Source organism: Chanodichthys erythropterus, chromosome 11 (genome assembly GCF_024489055.1).
Source record: "Chanodichthys erythropterus isolate Z2021 chromosome 11, ASM2448905v1, whole genome shotgun sequence".
Lineage (NCBI taxonomy): Eukaryota > Metazoa > Chordata > Actinopteri > Cypriniformes > Xenocyprididae > Chanodichthys > Chanodichthys erythropterus.
The window spans coordinates 7,636,592-7,651,565 of NC_090231.1; the positions used below are offsets into that span (position 1 = coordinate 7,636,592).

The following is a 14,974-nucleotide window of genomic DNA, read 5'->3' on the forward strand; positions in this document are numbered from 1 at the left end:
TCTGAGAGGAAGTTGTAGTTAAGGGCACAAGAGAGTCTGATTTTTTTCCATACCTGTATTAAATGTGGAACTGGAAGTATTGAACAGCCCTTCATGACCACAACAACAACAAGCAGCAAAACAAACCCAGACACATTCACAAGCCTGACTCATGTCCACTGGCGACATGCGGTGCATTGTGATTTTATCCCCCAGACTGCACTCTATACAATCCAATTTTCGACCTTACATTAGCATTTTAATATATGCCATTTTCATGTACGGTTCAAACAAACAAAGAAAAAACTTTGTATATTAGGATTGTCTCATTCAGTCGGATTTAACAAGCATGACATATGCCTCTATTATTTACACTTGCACTGAAGCACAAAGACAGCCAGAGTCCCAAAAACAAATAGGACAGCATCGGCCTACAACGCAACACATCACCATTCTGCAACGTAAGCTCTGTGATGTTCTCGGTCATTGCTAATGTGGTTACGGTGACCTGAGGAGTCTGTCATGTACTACGTGGCACTGCCAAAAAAGCTTTATCGCTCAGCAGTAACCAAAACTTCTTCCTGTGTTGTTTATGCATGTGGCTATAGTGAACTGACCTCCAACAATTATCTCTGACGATTTCCTCTGAGATTGTGATTCAGGTCAAGTGTGCTTAAACGCTTCTGCGGGTAGACGTAGATGATGTAGACCTCTGCCATCAATTAGAAATTCTGACTCAGCTAATTAAAAAGTAAAGGGAAATCTTGAGTATAAATGAGCAATCATAAAAGTCCTCAAAGCTTGACTAGAGAGGAGTGTAGTTTCACAGTGTGTACTGAATTCAATGAAAAACTGATGAAATATGATCTTTAGGTATGCAGATGTGCACTATGAATAAATTGCAAGACACTGTAAACAAAAATATATTACTGTAGTCAGAAATATAGTTCATTTTACAGCAGAACAATCATCTATTAATTTATAGTAATTTACTCCTCTTCTTTTATCATGAATTCACATTATAAGTTGTCTTGAACCATGCCACTGTAAGAAATTAAATTGTTTACCATTGTAATTGTTTTAAAGTCACCATAATGGTGATCAGTGTTACTGTTGCTTGCAATCTTTGACCTTGTATATACACGTTCAAATCTCTGATCTAGCCAAGACAGAAGCGTGACAAATGAAAACATTTGTTAAAATGATGACAAGCTAGAATATAAAATAAACTAATCTTTTAATTAGTTATTCTCAGTGTGAATATGAAGATTTTATTTTAGCATTGTTCAAGCATGAAGATTAATTAGATTCAAATTCATAACTGTTTGTAGAAGGATCTCATCTCTCGAAAGAGGATTTTATTTTCTTATAGGCATCATCTAATGACATTCAAAACACAATGGTGACACTCAACAAATTGAAAAAAAGACCACTTCTAAAAAACCTCTACAGCATAATCTATTCATGCTGCATTGCACAAAACAATCATAACATAATATGAAATGAAATGAAATATAACTTATTCAATTACAAAAAAATTACACAAACAGATAATATGAATAAAATTGCTTTATGTTGCATGCTCCAAATCAGACGCTTACTCAAAAATGAATAAATAAACTAAATAAAATGTCCAATCATCTAAATGGAACAAACTTAATCGGAAGATGTTAAATTAAAATTCTGTATTAAAATGAGCCACAACTTGAGCACAAGATGGTAACCACAAAAACTGAGAATCTACTGGCCAGTTTCAGTTGTCAAAGAAAATATTCATGTAGTCCCAAAATAGGAGGTTTAGGACAACTTCCATTTTACAAAAATAAGTGGATTGAATGCAATGCAATCACTGACCAAATGAACAGACAGACAGATAGATGGAGACGTTATATAGATAGATAGATAGATAGATAGATAGATAGATAGATAGATAGATAGATAGATAGATAGATAGATAGATAGATAGATAGATAGATAGATAGATAGATAGATAGATAGATAGATAGATAGATAGATAGATAGATAGATAGATAGATAGATAGAGAATCCGTACATGAAACATCATTACATTGCTGAAGGGTGAGCTACTAATATGAGGCTTATTTGGCACAATTACTGGAGGAACCTGATAGTGTCTCTGTGTGTGTGTGAACACATTTTCCAGACAGAGATATATTGGCTTGTTACTTGATTTTAATATCTCTGCCATCCTTCACCCACAGGGCCACATTAGATTATAGCTCATGAAAGAATAACGAGGTATAACCACAATCAACACAAAATCAAACGAGACATTAAACACTGAGGCGATGCGACGCATTCACGCTGCATACAGCATGTACAAGCTCTAATATTGGATTAAAACACTTCACTGTCACAGCTCATAAAGATCCTTCAGCGTTTGAGCGCATTTTAAAATGGGGAAGATGCAAACCAAACACAAATTGCCAAAATGCCAATAATCATGCACTACACAAGAAGACCTCAACACAGATAGATATGCAATATCCCTCCTCAACTTGTGGAAAGATTTCATCACAAGTTTAGACACAGACCTGACACTGACAAAGTTGCTGTTTCATTTTCAGCACTGAACCCCAAGAAACTCCACTCTATCTTGAGTATTTGATGATCAAGGTGTGTTAGCAGGAGTCTAGCTGAACCCTCTTCACACACATCCTGAGTTTTTCATATTAAACCACTAGACCTGATGTTGCCTTGAGGCTTTGGAATTCAGTGGCTGCTCTAGGATGTAAAGTGAAGATCTGAGCGGAATTTAAAGGATTCTAGGGTCACCTTTAAACGGGTGAATCGAGGCAATATTATTAAACATATTTCTTCTCTGTGATTGCAATTATTTTGCTGCATATACAATATTGTCAGAAGGTTGGGGTCAGTAATCTATTTTCTTTGAAAGAACTGAATGCGTTTATTCAGCAAAATGCACTAAATTGGTCAAAATGACAGTAAAGACATTTATAATGTCACAAAAAAATGTATATTTATTCTAGTTCATCAATGAATCTTAAAAACAAAACGAGGTTACACTTTATTTTGATGGTGCACTTTAGACATTCTGACATTTAGGCAGTTCCTTTGACCTCATGATTCTCATTTGCTCTGACATGCACTGTGAGCTGTAAGGTCTTATATAGACAGTTGTGTGGCTTTCCTAATCAAGTCCAATCAGTATAATCAAACACAGCTGGACTCAAATGAAGGTGTAGAACCATCTCAAGGATGATCAGAAGAAATGGACAGCACCTGAGTTAAATATATGAGTGTCACAGCAAAGGGTCTGAATACTTAGGACCATGTGATATTTCAGTTTTTCTTTTTTAATAAATCTGCAAAAATGTCAACAATTCTGTGTTTTTCTGTCAATATGGGGTGCTCTGTGTACATTAATGAGGAAAAAAAATGAACTTAAATGATGGCTGCAATATAACAAAGAGTGAAATATTTAAGGGGGTCTGAATACTTTCCGTACCCACTGTAACAGTCTACTAACTTTCTACTACAGTCTACTAATACTCTAATGAGAGTTAGTTGAAATGTAGTTGCAAAGTTACTTATAGTTAGAAGAATGTAGACCATCAAACCAAGGTGTTACCAAAAAGTATCACAGTTTTTACAACAATAGAAAGCAGCACAACTGTTGACAACATTGTTAATGACAATAAATGTTTCTTGAGCCGCTAATCAGCATAATTTCTGAAGGATCATGTAACACTGAAGACTGGAGACACTTTGCCATCACACAATAAATTACATTTAATATATTACAGTTTTATCCATTGGTTTGACTCATTTCTTGAAATAGAAATTACATTCTCAAAACAACATGGACAAACCTCCAAACCACTTGGACATTGTTCACAACAGAATTGATTTTCTCATTCATTTCATCAAATTGCAAATGTCTAAGTACATGTCTCAATGTATCAGTACATCTTTGCAAATTATTAAGTACAGGTAGCCTATATGTAGCACAATTACCAAGTGAATAGATCTTGTTGATCTAAACTGATTGTTGATTCTCAATCTAATGTTTGTTTGCTCCAAAACATGTCAGCGACATTTCATTTTATAGTGTTGTGCTGAACTGTAAGACTGTTTTGCCAAATGATCTTAGAGTTTTGAAATGTAATTTCTGTTTCAAGAAATGAGCCAAACCAATGGAGAAAAACTGTAAAATTTAGTGCATTCTGTGTTGAACACCTGTTGCTTGTTTCATTGATTGGATTGAAAGGGGGCATTTAAAGGTGCTAAAGAGGTGTTTTTCGTCGACTGAGAAACCAAAGTTATGTTACTGAGTTTTTGAAATGAGCGAATGCGTAAGAATAACCCCCCTCCTTCGTTTACGATGATCGCGTAAATGATTGGCTGATGTTTTTAAGGCCCTACCTCGTGCACAGATGATGTATATTAAAGGGATAGTTCACCCAAAAATGAAAATTTGATGTTTATCAGCTTACCCCCAGTGCATCCAAGATGTAGGTGACATTTTTTCTTCAGTCGATCACAAATGATGATTTTTAACTGCAACCGCTGCCCTCTGTCATTCAAATAATTGCAGTAGATGGGAACTTCATCTATAAGAGTGAATAAACCTTGCTTAGACAAATCCAAATTAAACCCTGCGGCTCGTGACGACACATTAATGTCCTAAGACACGAAACGATCAGTTTGTGTGAGAAACCGAACAATATTTATATCATTTTTTACCTCTAATACACCACTATGTCCAACTCCGTTCAGCTTCCTGTTAGTGAGGTCAAAAAACGCGTTGTGATGACGGAAGTGATGTCTCGCCCATATACTTCAATGAGCGCGAGACATCACTTCCGTTGTCAGAGCGCGATCAGACCTCACACACCGGAAGCTGAACGGAGTTGGACATAGTGGTGTATTAGAGGTAAAAAATGATATAAATACTGTTCGGTTTCTCACACAAACCGATCGTTTCGTGTCTTAGGACATTAATGTGTCGTCACGAGCCGCAGGGTTTAATTTGGATTTGTCTAAGCATAAATGGTTTATTCACTCTTATAGATGAAGTTCCCATCTACTGCAATTATTTGAATGACAGAGGGCAGCGGTTGCAGTTAAAAATCATCATTTGTGATCGAATGAAGAAAAAATGTCACCTACATCTTGGATGCACTGGGGGTAAGCAGATAAACATCAAATTTTCATTTTTGGGTGAACTATCCCTTTAATATTATTCCTTTCAGTGCACCTAATAAATAGTCTTTTATCAGTTAGTAAAGACAGTTTCAAGTAATATTGCAAAAATGTATAAAACAAAACATCCTCTTTAGCACCTTTAAGCCTTTTGTTTCTTTCAGTTCTTTGTCTGTTCTCTGTAATCTAGTCCAAGTATTCTCAGTATTTTGTTTCTTTGAAAAAAAAAAAAAAAATTTAGATACAGCTCTTTTCCTTCATTTTTGCACCCGAGTGTGATACATAGTTATGTTAAATTGTAATTCTATTTCACAGTATTGCATAAGACACTGCAGAGATTAATGGGAAATGTAGTTTAATCATGCAAAATTAGTGATGTTTTTTTCTGATAAGCTTTATCACTATTCATCAACAGCACACTATGTATGTTTGGTGAACATGATTTCACCAAGTGCATCATGTTTCTGGATCAGCATCTTTGTTGATCCTGGAACAACATTCCAATCAACCAATCATATTTGAGGGACAATTTTAGAGCTTATGTCAAGTTTAGGCTTAGAATCAGGGTTAGGTGCTTCTACATTAGTGTCATGATTTTAGGATGTTATAGGTAGGGTTAGATTTAGGGGTAGGGAAAGGATTAATGTTTTGCAGGAATGTTGTTCCAGGATCAACAAAATAGGCCGATTCAACATTCACAGTAAACATGTAACTATGACAGATCATTTTAAATCATTAAAATATTAAAATATTTAAAATATTTAAATCATTATTCTTATTTGACTTGCCCTCACATCTCAACCTGTCAATTATGTCAGATTTTCATCAGTAGAAAGTTTCTGTCATTGAATTATTTTTATTATTATCATTTATAGTGCATATACACTTTATGAGCAGATGCGTTCCCTGGGATCGGACCCACGATCATTTGATCACATGATTGCATATATTTGTATATTGCAATGCTCTACCAATTGAGCTATGCGGAACGCGAAATATGATGCAGATAAAAGGGAACAATGCATTAAAATTAAAGTGTCCTGTTGTCGATAGGGGTGCAACTTTAGCAAACGCTCCTATGGGTCGTATTTCAGGGAAGTGACAAACGACCTATATAGACGTATTGGTTGGAGGACATGTTTTTGTAATACAGTCACATGCCAACTTGTATTCTTGTTAAAATTGGACCTTGCCTTTACTGACTCGAACGTTCATTATTTGGTGCCTGATTGAAGTTTTCTGCTCATGGGATGACTACAATAACTCGACCACATGATGTGCATCATAAACAGTATGGAGAACACCAGGGAGCCTGTTTTATGGCACCAGATTAACTGCACTGCCATTTGAGCTGCCTATTATGCATTTATGTTACTCTTTTTCTTGCCTTCATTGTTTCATGTCCTTTCTTCTTTTATTTTAATTACTACACCAAGTGACATTACTCTTTCTAATGACCTCTTCATTTGACTGTGTGTGTCTCATCGCTCAGTAAGAAAGATGTGGGTGTTTTGGTCATCTGCACAACCTACAATTCTGTGCTTATGTTGTATTGTGTATCAATCATGTATCATTGATGCCTTTATTTAATGCCTCTTTAATGGTAAATAAATCAGACGAGCATATAATTAGACTTGACAGCATTCTTTAAGAAAGGGAGAGGTTTTGCATATATAATAAATGATTAAATCCATGTTAAGGGTCAATGACGTGACAGGTTGTTTTTTGTTTTTTTTGTCCAAAGGCCTTAATAGTAATAAAAAAAAAAAAGATATGACATCCAAAGTAAGTAAGGTAGTACAACTAGATCTCTTTCATTGAATTCAAAAGGTTTTAATTATATTTTGCAACATATAAAGGTATTTTAAAGATTTTGAAGTGTCAAGAGGTCATTCGATTTAACCGTCCAAAGGCAAATACAGCCATTTCATTAGTGATTAAAATATCTTAAAATATAATAAATGTATGTTTTTTACTCTGGCAAGATTTTATAACATCATATATCAACATAGTGCAAAATGTTATTAAAATTATGTGTAGAAGAAGTTACTTTGAGAAAAAAATATCTGGAAAAATGAATTTCATTGATGTCATTCGGAGTAACCAATATAAAGGGACCATTTTGGATCAAATCATGTGGTCAGTATCATGTGACAGGATGTGACATCATTGAAGTAAAATAACTAACTCTCTCTTAACTATCTGATAAATTCATGTTTTCACTTGCTCATATGCATAATCCTAAACATCAGGTCCTTTGATACAACCGCTATAAAACATGGAAATTGTTGTGATATTTTAAAATCTTGTACTAGATATAAAATGTTTGATTGTCTTTTTGCTAGCTAGCGAGCAATCTAACTAGCAAACAAGATATTAGCCTGTTAGCATTGTTTGAAAATATCGTCATTCGGTATAACCAAAAGTGTCTATGAAAATCTATGCACATCTTTATAAAGGAAGATTCCCAAAGAGGGGGGGACATGTAAAGTGATCAAACACACTTTGATTTTATGTGCTGCTTACGAATAAACCAGTGCAGAAAATGAGTTTATATAATCATGCAATATCCATGAAAACACTGTTAAAATAGTGTAAATGTTTGTAGACTTTGCAATCAAAATGTTTGCAAAGTGCAAAAGTAATAAGCAATATTTCTGAAACAAACAAAGGACTGCTTTTGATTATCTTGTTCATATGTTTTTCTGTTCTGCATTTCACTTCTGCTCCAGCTTGTGTGCTAATTTATCTTAAACTTAAAGTCAGAATTGTGTGGTGCAAATATTGTAAGTCTTATGATAAAATGCTGATGACAATACTCCTCATTTGTATGTCACTTTGGATAAAAGCATCTGCTAAATGAAAATATGTAAATGTAGTTTACTTACTGCTAAGTGCTTCAAACAAAACACTTTCAAAAGACTTTCAGAGACTTGATGGCACTAACCTTGCAAACTTTGGCAGATTCGTTCATCCTCCATGCTCACTGTATCATCCTTAACACAACTTTGTTCCCAGCTGGCAATCAGATTGGAACCGGTGATTTCAGCCAGTGCTTGGCGTTTTTGTGTGAAATGTACATCAAACGGTCAGTGTCCGAACTGTGAGCAGTCTGACCTGCATGGTGCCGTCTATGCTCACAGGCCCTCAGTTTGGACATGGAACTTTTAGCCAACTGTGAGCCAATGACCTGAGTCATAAATGCCATGTGACTTATCACAGGAAAATGACATCATGACAAAGTTGATTGGCTGAAAATCCTAAACCCTTCGCTAGTAACCATCATGAGCTGTGACATAAAAGACAGCAGACCAGGAAAAATCTGTAATTATTTCATACTTTAAAAAGCCTCAGTAAAAGAAATGGTCACTGGTTTAAAAAAATAAATAAATAAATAAAGAAACACTTAAATAAAAACTCAAATAAAAACTATAATAATAATATTATATATATATATATTATATATATATATATATATATTAATATTTATACTTAATGAATAGTTTATATATATATATAATTATATATAATTATATATATATATATATATATATATATATATATATAATTATATATATATATAAACTATTCATTAAGTATAAATATTATAATATTAATAAAATTAATCAATGATAGTATACAGTGTTGTTATCATTATCTAAAACTAAATTTGAAACAATTAAAAATAATTTTCAGTAATCAAAATAAAGAATAAAATAAAACAAATATTGGATGAAAAACTTAATATTAAAAAAAATCAGAATAAAAATATGTAAGATGAAGTAGTAAAATTACTAATAAAACTAATAAAAACTAATAAAAATTACAAACACATAAAGCAAAATTACTAAAACTAAAATGAAAACTGAAAATATAAAAATAAAAGCTTATTTAATATATATATATATATATATATATATATATATATATATATATATATATATATATAAATAACAGAAAAGGACAGAGGAGAAACCATCACCCACGATTCCTGGTACAAAGGGTTCAACCATTTTCATTTTTGGATGCAATAGAAAAGTACTGTTCAGTAATATTTGTTCAAACATTGTGGCATTTTCAGATGACTAAGGTGTTCAAGGCAACCATTACAGATGAACCCTTTTTGTAAGTGATGTTTATTTTCCTTTCTCTACTTTTGCTGCAGATACTCATTTCCTGTGTTGTTTGTTTCTTCACTCAGTTTCTCAGTAGCTGTGCTGATTCATCTAACAGCACGACGGCATCCCAAAATCTGGAACATCTTATCTTGTGCAACACAAAAAGCTAAGGAAATGCTTTTCGATTTACAAAAGTCCTCCTGAGCGCATCTCGACCTGCTGACATCAAATACATCACAAGTAATTATTTGTTATAATGTTAACTTAAACAGGACAGTAGCATGGCACACCTCATTATTTTTCATTGTAATAATATTACAACCAACTGGTGAGCACATTTTATTTATTCTGTCCATTTTTACTGGTCTCTTAAAGGTGCCATTGAACGTTTTTTTACAAGATGTAATATAAGTCTAAGGTGTCCCCTGAATGTGTCTGTGAAGTTTCAGCTCAAAATACACCATAGATTATTTTTTTTTTATTAATTTTTTTAACTGCCTATTTTGAGGCATAATTAGAAATGAGTCGATTCAGGCTGCGGCCCCTTTAATTGCTCGCACTCTCCGCCCCCTCCCGAGCTCTCGACTCTATCATTGTATAAACAAAGTTCACACAGCTAATATAACCCTCAAAATGGATCTTTACAAAGTGTTCATTATGCAGCATGTCTAATCAAGTAAGTACGGAATTTATTTGGGTGTTTACATTTGATTCTGAATGAGTTTGATGGTGCTCCGTGGCTAAAGGCTAATGCTACACTGTTGGAGAGATTTATAAAGAATGAAGTTGTGTTTATGAAGTATACAGACTGGAAGTGTTTAATAATGAAAATAGTGACGGCTCTTGTCTCCGTGAATACAGTAAGAAATGATGGTAACTTTAACCACATTTAACAGTACATTAGCAACATGCTAACGAAACATTTAGAAAGACAATTCACAAATATCACTAAAAATATCACGATATCATGGATCATGTCAGTTATTATTGCTCCATCTGCCATTTTTCGCTGTTGTTCTTGCTTGCTTACCTAGTCTGTTGATTCAGCTGTGCAGATCCAGATGTCCTGCCCTTGTCTAAAGCCTTGAACATGAGCTGGCATATGCAAATATTGGGGGTGTACATATTAATGATCCTGACTGTTACGTAACAGTCGCTGTTATGTTGAGATTCGCCTGTTCTTCAGAGGTCTTTTAAACAAATTAGATTTACATAAGAAGGAGGAAACAATGGAGTTTGAGACTCACTGTATGTCATTTCCATGTACTGAACTCTTTTTATTCAACTATGCCAAGGTAAATTCAATTTTTAATTCTAGGGCACCTTTAAGGTCCGTTCACACCAAGGACAATAGCTGTAAAGATACTGATAAAGATATAGTTCTAAAAATCGTTCTAAATATAAACAAGTCCACACACAACTATAACGATAACGATACAGAGGAACGATATCGTTGGGATCACTTTCAGAACAATTTTTTCCCAGCTGTTAAACAATAAAACACTGACAGCCAATCAGAATCCATTCAAATTTAAGGGCTCGCACATTTAAAATGGCAGACAACATTGTGGAGAAGTTAATCACAGAGGTCCAGAAAAATCTACCGCTGTTTGACAAGTCAAACACCCTTTTCAAGGATACTTAAAGAAAATGGATATATGGAAAACAATCGGTCATACCCTCAGAATAAATGGTGAGAAGTATTAACGATAAGATCATTACTGAGATGCAGACCACAGATTCGATGTAATCCTACATGTTTTTATGAAAAAATTAAATGAAGTATTTTTCTAAACTGTATAGATTTTACATCAAACAAAGCAGCAGGAGAAATTTTAGGATTTACATTTAGAGTTATGCATTTGACAGACAATTTTATCCAAAGTGACTTACAGTACTTTGCATTGAAGATGACACAAAATTCTGTCACGAAACTCTAGATGATGCAGGCTGATGGGTCCTTAACTCAAGGTGCTTGCAATCACATTTTTCATTATAGAGCACAGTTGATTGGTTCCTGCTGTATCAGCAGCCAATGAGCTTGCATGCTCAACCTACTTGGTCAGCATATGCTGTAGCAGTTTGCAGTACGTTTTCAGAAACCCTCCATCTTCCCCAGCTCCACCTGTATAGATCTGCTATGGGTAATTCATGTACTCTATATTGTACAGCAGCAGCATGTCTTACTTGCTCACAGCAGCATGTCATGTATGTATTGGCAGTAGCAAGTCCTGTACTTGCTCTGCAGCAGCAGCAGCAGCAATAACCAACAGCAATGTGGCAGATCTATTCCGCCAGTACCCAACATATTAACATTATCATATCCATTACCATGCTAAACACTCCAAGAGCTGTCAAGACAGAACATCGGTTCATGCATTTCCTGAGAATGAAACCATGATTTACAATTTATTGTATTTTCAAGGTAACATAGTTATTCAAATCTGTGATCTGCTCTGTCATTTGCAGATCATTTTTCATTCCAGATAAATAATAAAAATACAATACAAATGTGTCCCGTTTCTTATATACATACCCTGACAATTAAGTCAATCAAGGTTCAAATGTGACTCTTACAATGCAATGAAAAACTTTCCTCAAATTACTTATTTAATTTAATTTTCTATACATATTGACTCATGAAACAGTATAAGTCATGACTGTTCAGACCTTTCTGGGAAGGATATTTTGAGACATTTTCTTTAACTGAATACCCCAATCTACTGTAGGCTGTATGAGCTCCCGAGGAGCAGATCTTTTTGCATCTCATTAAACCTACGGTCAAAGGCCAGACACATAATAAGTGTTACAGAGGCTTCTTTATTTTAGCTGCCATATCCACTTTATGTATAAATGAGAATTTGGCCAAGGTAATTAGGTGACTACATTTAATTATTATACATATTCATATCATAACCAAGATAAGCCTGTGCTATTAGTGGGCAAATTCATTATCCAATACAATGGCACAGATACCAGTTAATTTTAACAAATCAGTCAAAAAGACTAAGTTAACCACTTATATAATGACTCACTCACTGAATAATCGGAGCGATTCGTGATTAGTTGATCTTCAAGACATTATGTATATCAAATTAACTGATAGTTTACAGATAAATGAACAATAAAACGAATATCGATTTACTGTAATGTGCATTTTAAATCATAAAATCAAATTTTTCTTAATATACATTTTTTTTAAACTGTTCATGATTAATCTGTGTATGTTATTCAAAATAATAATACAAAATAATACTAAATGATTGTTATCCTTTAATGCAATAACTTGCTTAATCTTTAAAAGGTTTAAAAATAAAAAAGCACACAAATTACAAAAAGAATCGTTAATATAACTGGAACCAGAATCATTACATTTCGTAAAACCACCATTCCTATCACAAACTCCAACTTGCTTCACCTTAAATCTGCCATTTTGTTCCTTTCCAAACTGCCAAAACTTTTAGAAAAAGACACCTATAATTAGACTGCTGGAAATAAGGACAACTGCTTCAGTTGGAAACGTTTTTGCTCATAATTGTACGGCATTTCAGAGTTGTACAGTCACTTTGTACTTGGTCAAGACCTTTCCAGCAAGAACCAGCAGCAGTCGCGATGTAATGAAGCTGAGAGCTGGGCTGCGTCTGACACGGTCAGTGCTTTAGCATGTGATGAATCTGTCCAGCATTGATAAGGATTTATATACTGTAATACACCAGTCCCAGAGATATGCTTCAGTGGGATTGTAAATGGATATATTGATATGAATAAAGTCTGGCTGAGTGGGAAACAAAGAACAAAGGGTGTCATGACCTTGCAAACTACTGAACCCTCTTTTACAGAGTCAGAATCGCTTGAATCACACAAAAAGTGTGTGGGTCACAGTTAAATGTGTCTAATTGGTTAAAAGTGGATGAATAAAATCTATTTCTCTATATATTTATGCATTTGGCAGATGCTTTTATCCAAAGCAACTTACTTTGCATTGAAATTATACATCAGTTCATGCCTTTCCTGAGAATGAAATTTATTGCATTTTCAATTTATGGGAGGATTTAATGTGTTCATTGGCAGGAAAAAAAGACATAAAATAAATGTTTGTTTGTTTGATATCAACTGGACATGTTTTTGTCAGGTTTTATGAAACCTCATTATTTCAGATTTCGTTAAATTTGGAAGAGATTCTTAAGTTCAGTTTATCATACATTTTGTTTATTATTGTCATATTTATGTGTGAGCTGTTGGCCAATGAAAATCATGTAACTGGTGCTCTCATTCTAGTGCTATGATCTTAAATGGGTCTTCTTTTGTCTTTTTATATCCAGGAACTACTGAAATATTTATAGAAAGCAGCTGTTTACAGGTTCGATTTTATTCAAAAGCAGGAATATATCACAAAATAGCTGAATCATGTTGAACAAGGGACCAAAGCGAAAGCGTTTGTTTGTCATGTGGCGTTAGTTTCTGCAGTACACAGATTCAGTCTGCTAGATTGCTCGTGTCTCCGTTTCGCAGCTGCTGTTTCTGACAAGATGCTTTTGTTATGCTTGAGAAAACCTTCCCTGCTTAGCTGTGCAGTTCTCGTCTGCTATCAGACAGAAAAAAAATACAAAGCAGGCATCCAATCTGCCGGATTGTCCAGTGCTGAAACATCAATTTACACTTGTGTAACTTTGATCTGCATTTAAAAAAAAAAAAAAAAAAAAAAAGATTTGCATTGCCGTGCAAGACACCAGATTTCTTTGAAACCAGGATTAAAGGAGCGGTGAAAAATGCAACACACCCTGATGTTGTCTTACTTCTGTGGAACATTCATGAATTTTTGAAGAATGTTCACACTGTTCTTTTCCAAATAATGAAGTGGAAAGGGGACTGTGTGTCTCAAGCACAATAAAACCAACATAAAAGCAACAATAACAGTAACTTACGTCGTTACTAGTCGTTATTAGTAAATAAACTATGTAATAAGCCTAGCTCAGACACATTAGACACATCAAACCTGATGTGATTGCATGTAATGGCATCTTAGATTTTTCCTTTTAGGGTAAACTAATGTACTGTATATAATTTAAAACTTAAAATCTAAATCTAAAAGTCTTACTACAGAATCCTAATAGGAATTGTCCTATAAGGACAGAACAAAACTGGATTTTGTACAACATACGGTAGTTCACAACAGGAATATTATGAATATCAATGTGATAAAATACCTTTGTAGATGATTTCCTTTTAGCAGCATGACATTTCAATACAATACAAAAAGATTACACAATCTCAAATATGGGCTCTGAGACTCAAATGAGAATAAAAAACAAAGCCTGGAGTTTCCAGTTACAGAAAGATCTTATTTGAATCTTATAAGATTTTTGGAAGGTTTGGTTCCAAATATATTGTGATATATTAATATGTTAAGAATGGCCTAGGGATATAGTGCACACATATGAATATTTTAACATCAACGATTTTACATGAAATAACTATAATTTCCCATTTTATACTCAGAAATAAAAAACAATCCATTTAATACAAGTATTATATTGGTACATTTGTGGAAACCGTGATACATTGTTTTCTGGATTCTTTGATGAATAGAAAGTTCAAAAGAAAAACATTTAAATGTGCCCTAGAACTTTTTTTTTAAAAGATGTAATATAAGTCTAAGGTGTCCCCTGAATGTGTCTGTGAAGTTTCAG

General features: G+C 34.0%; 1 long non-coding RNA gene across 1 annotated transcript in view; it reads right to left on the reverse strand.

Annotated features, from left to right (window-relative positions):
- Positions 1-8,301, reverse strand: part of LOC137030283 (uncharacterized) — a 73,528-nt gene extending 65,227 nt beyond the window's left edge. The window contains exon 1 of the long non-coding RNA XR_010896397.1: positions 8,114-8,301. This is a non-coding gene — a long non-coding RNA (uncharacterized lncRNA). The remainder of the gene's footprint in view (positions 1-8,113) is intronic.
- Between the last annotated feature and the right edge of the window lie 6,673 nt (positions 8,302-14,974).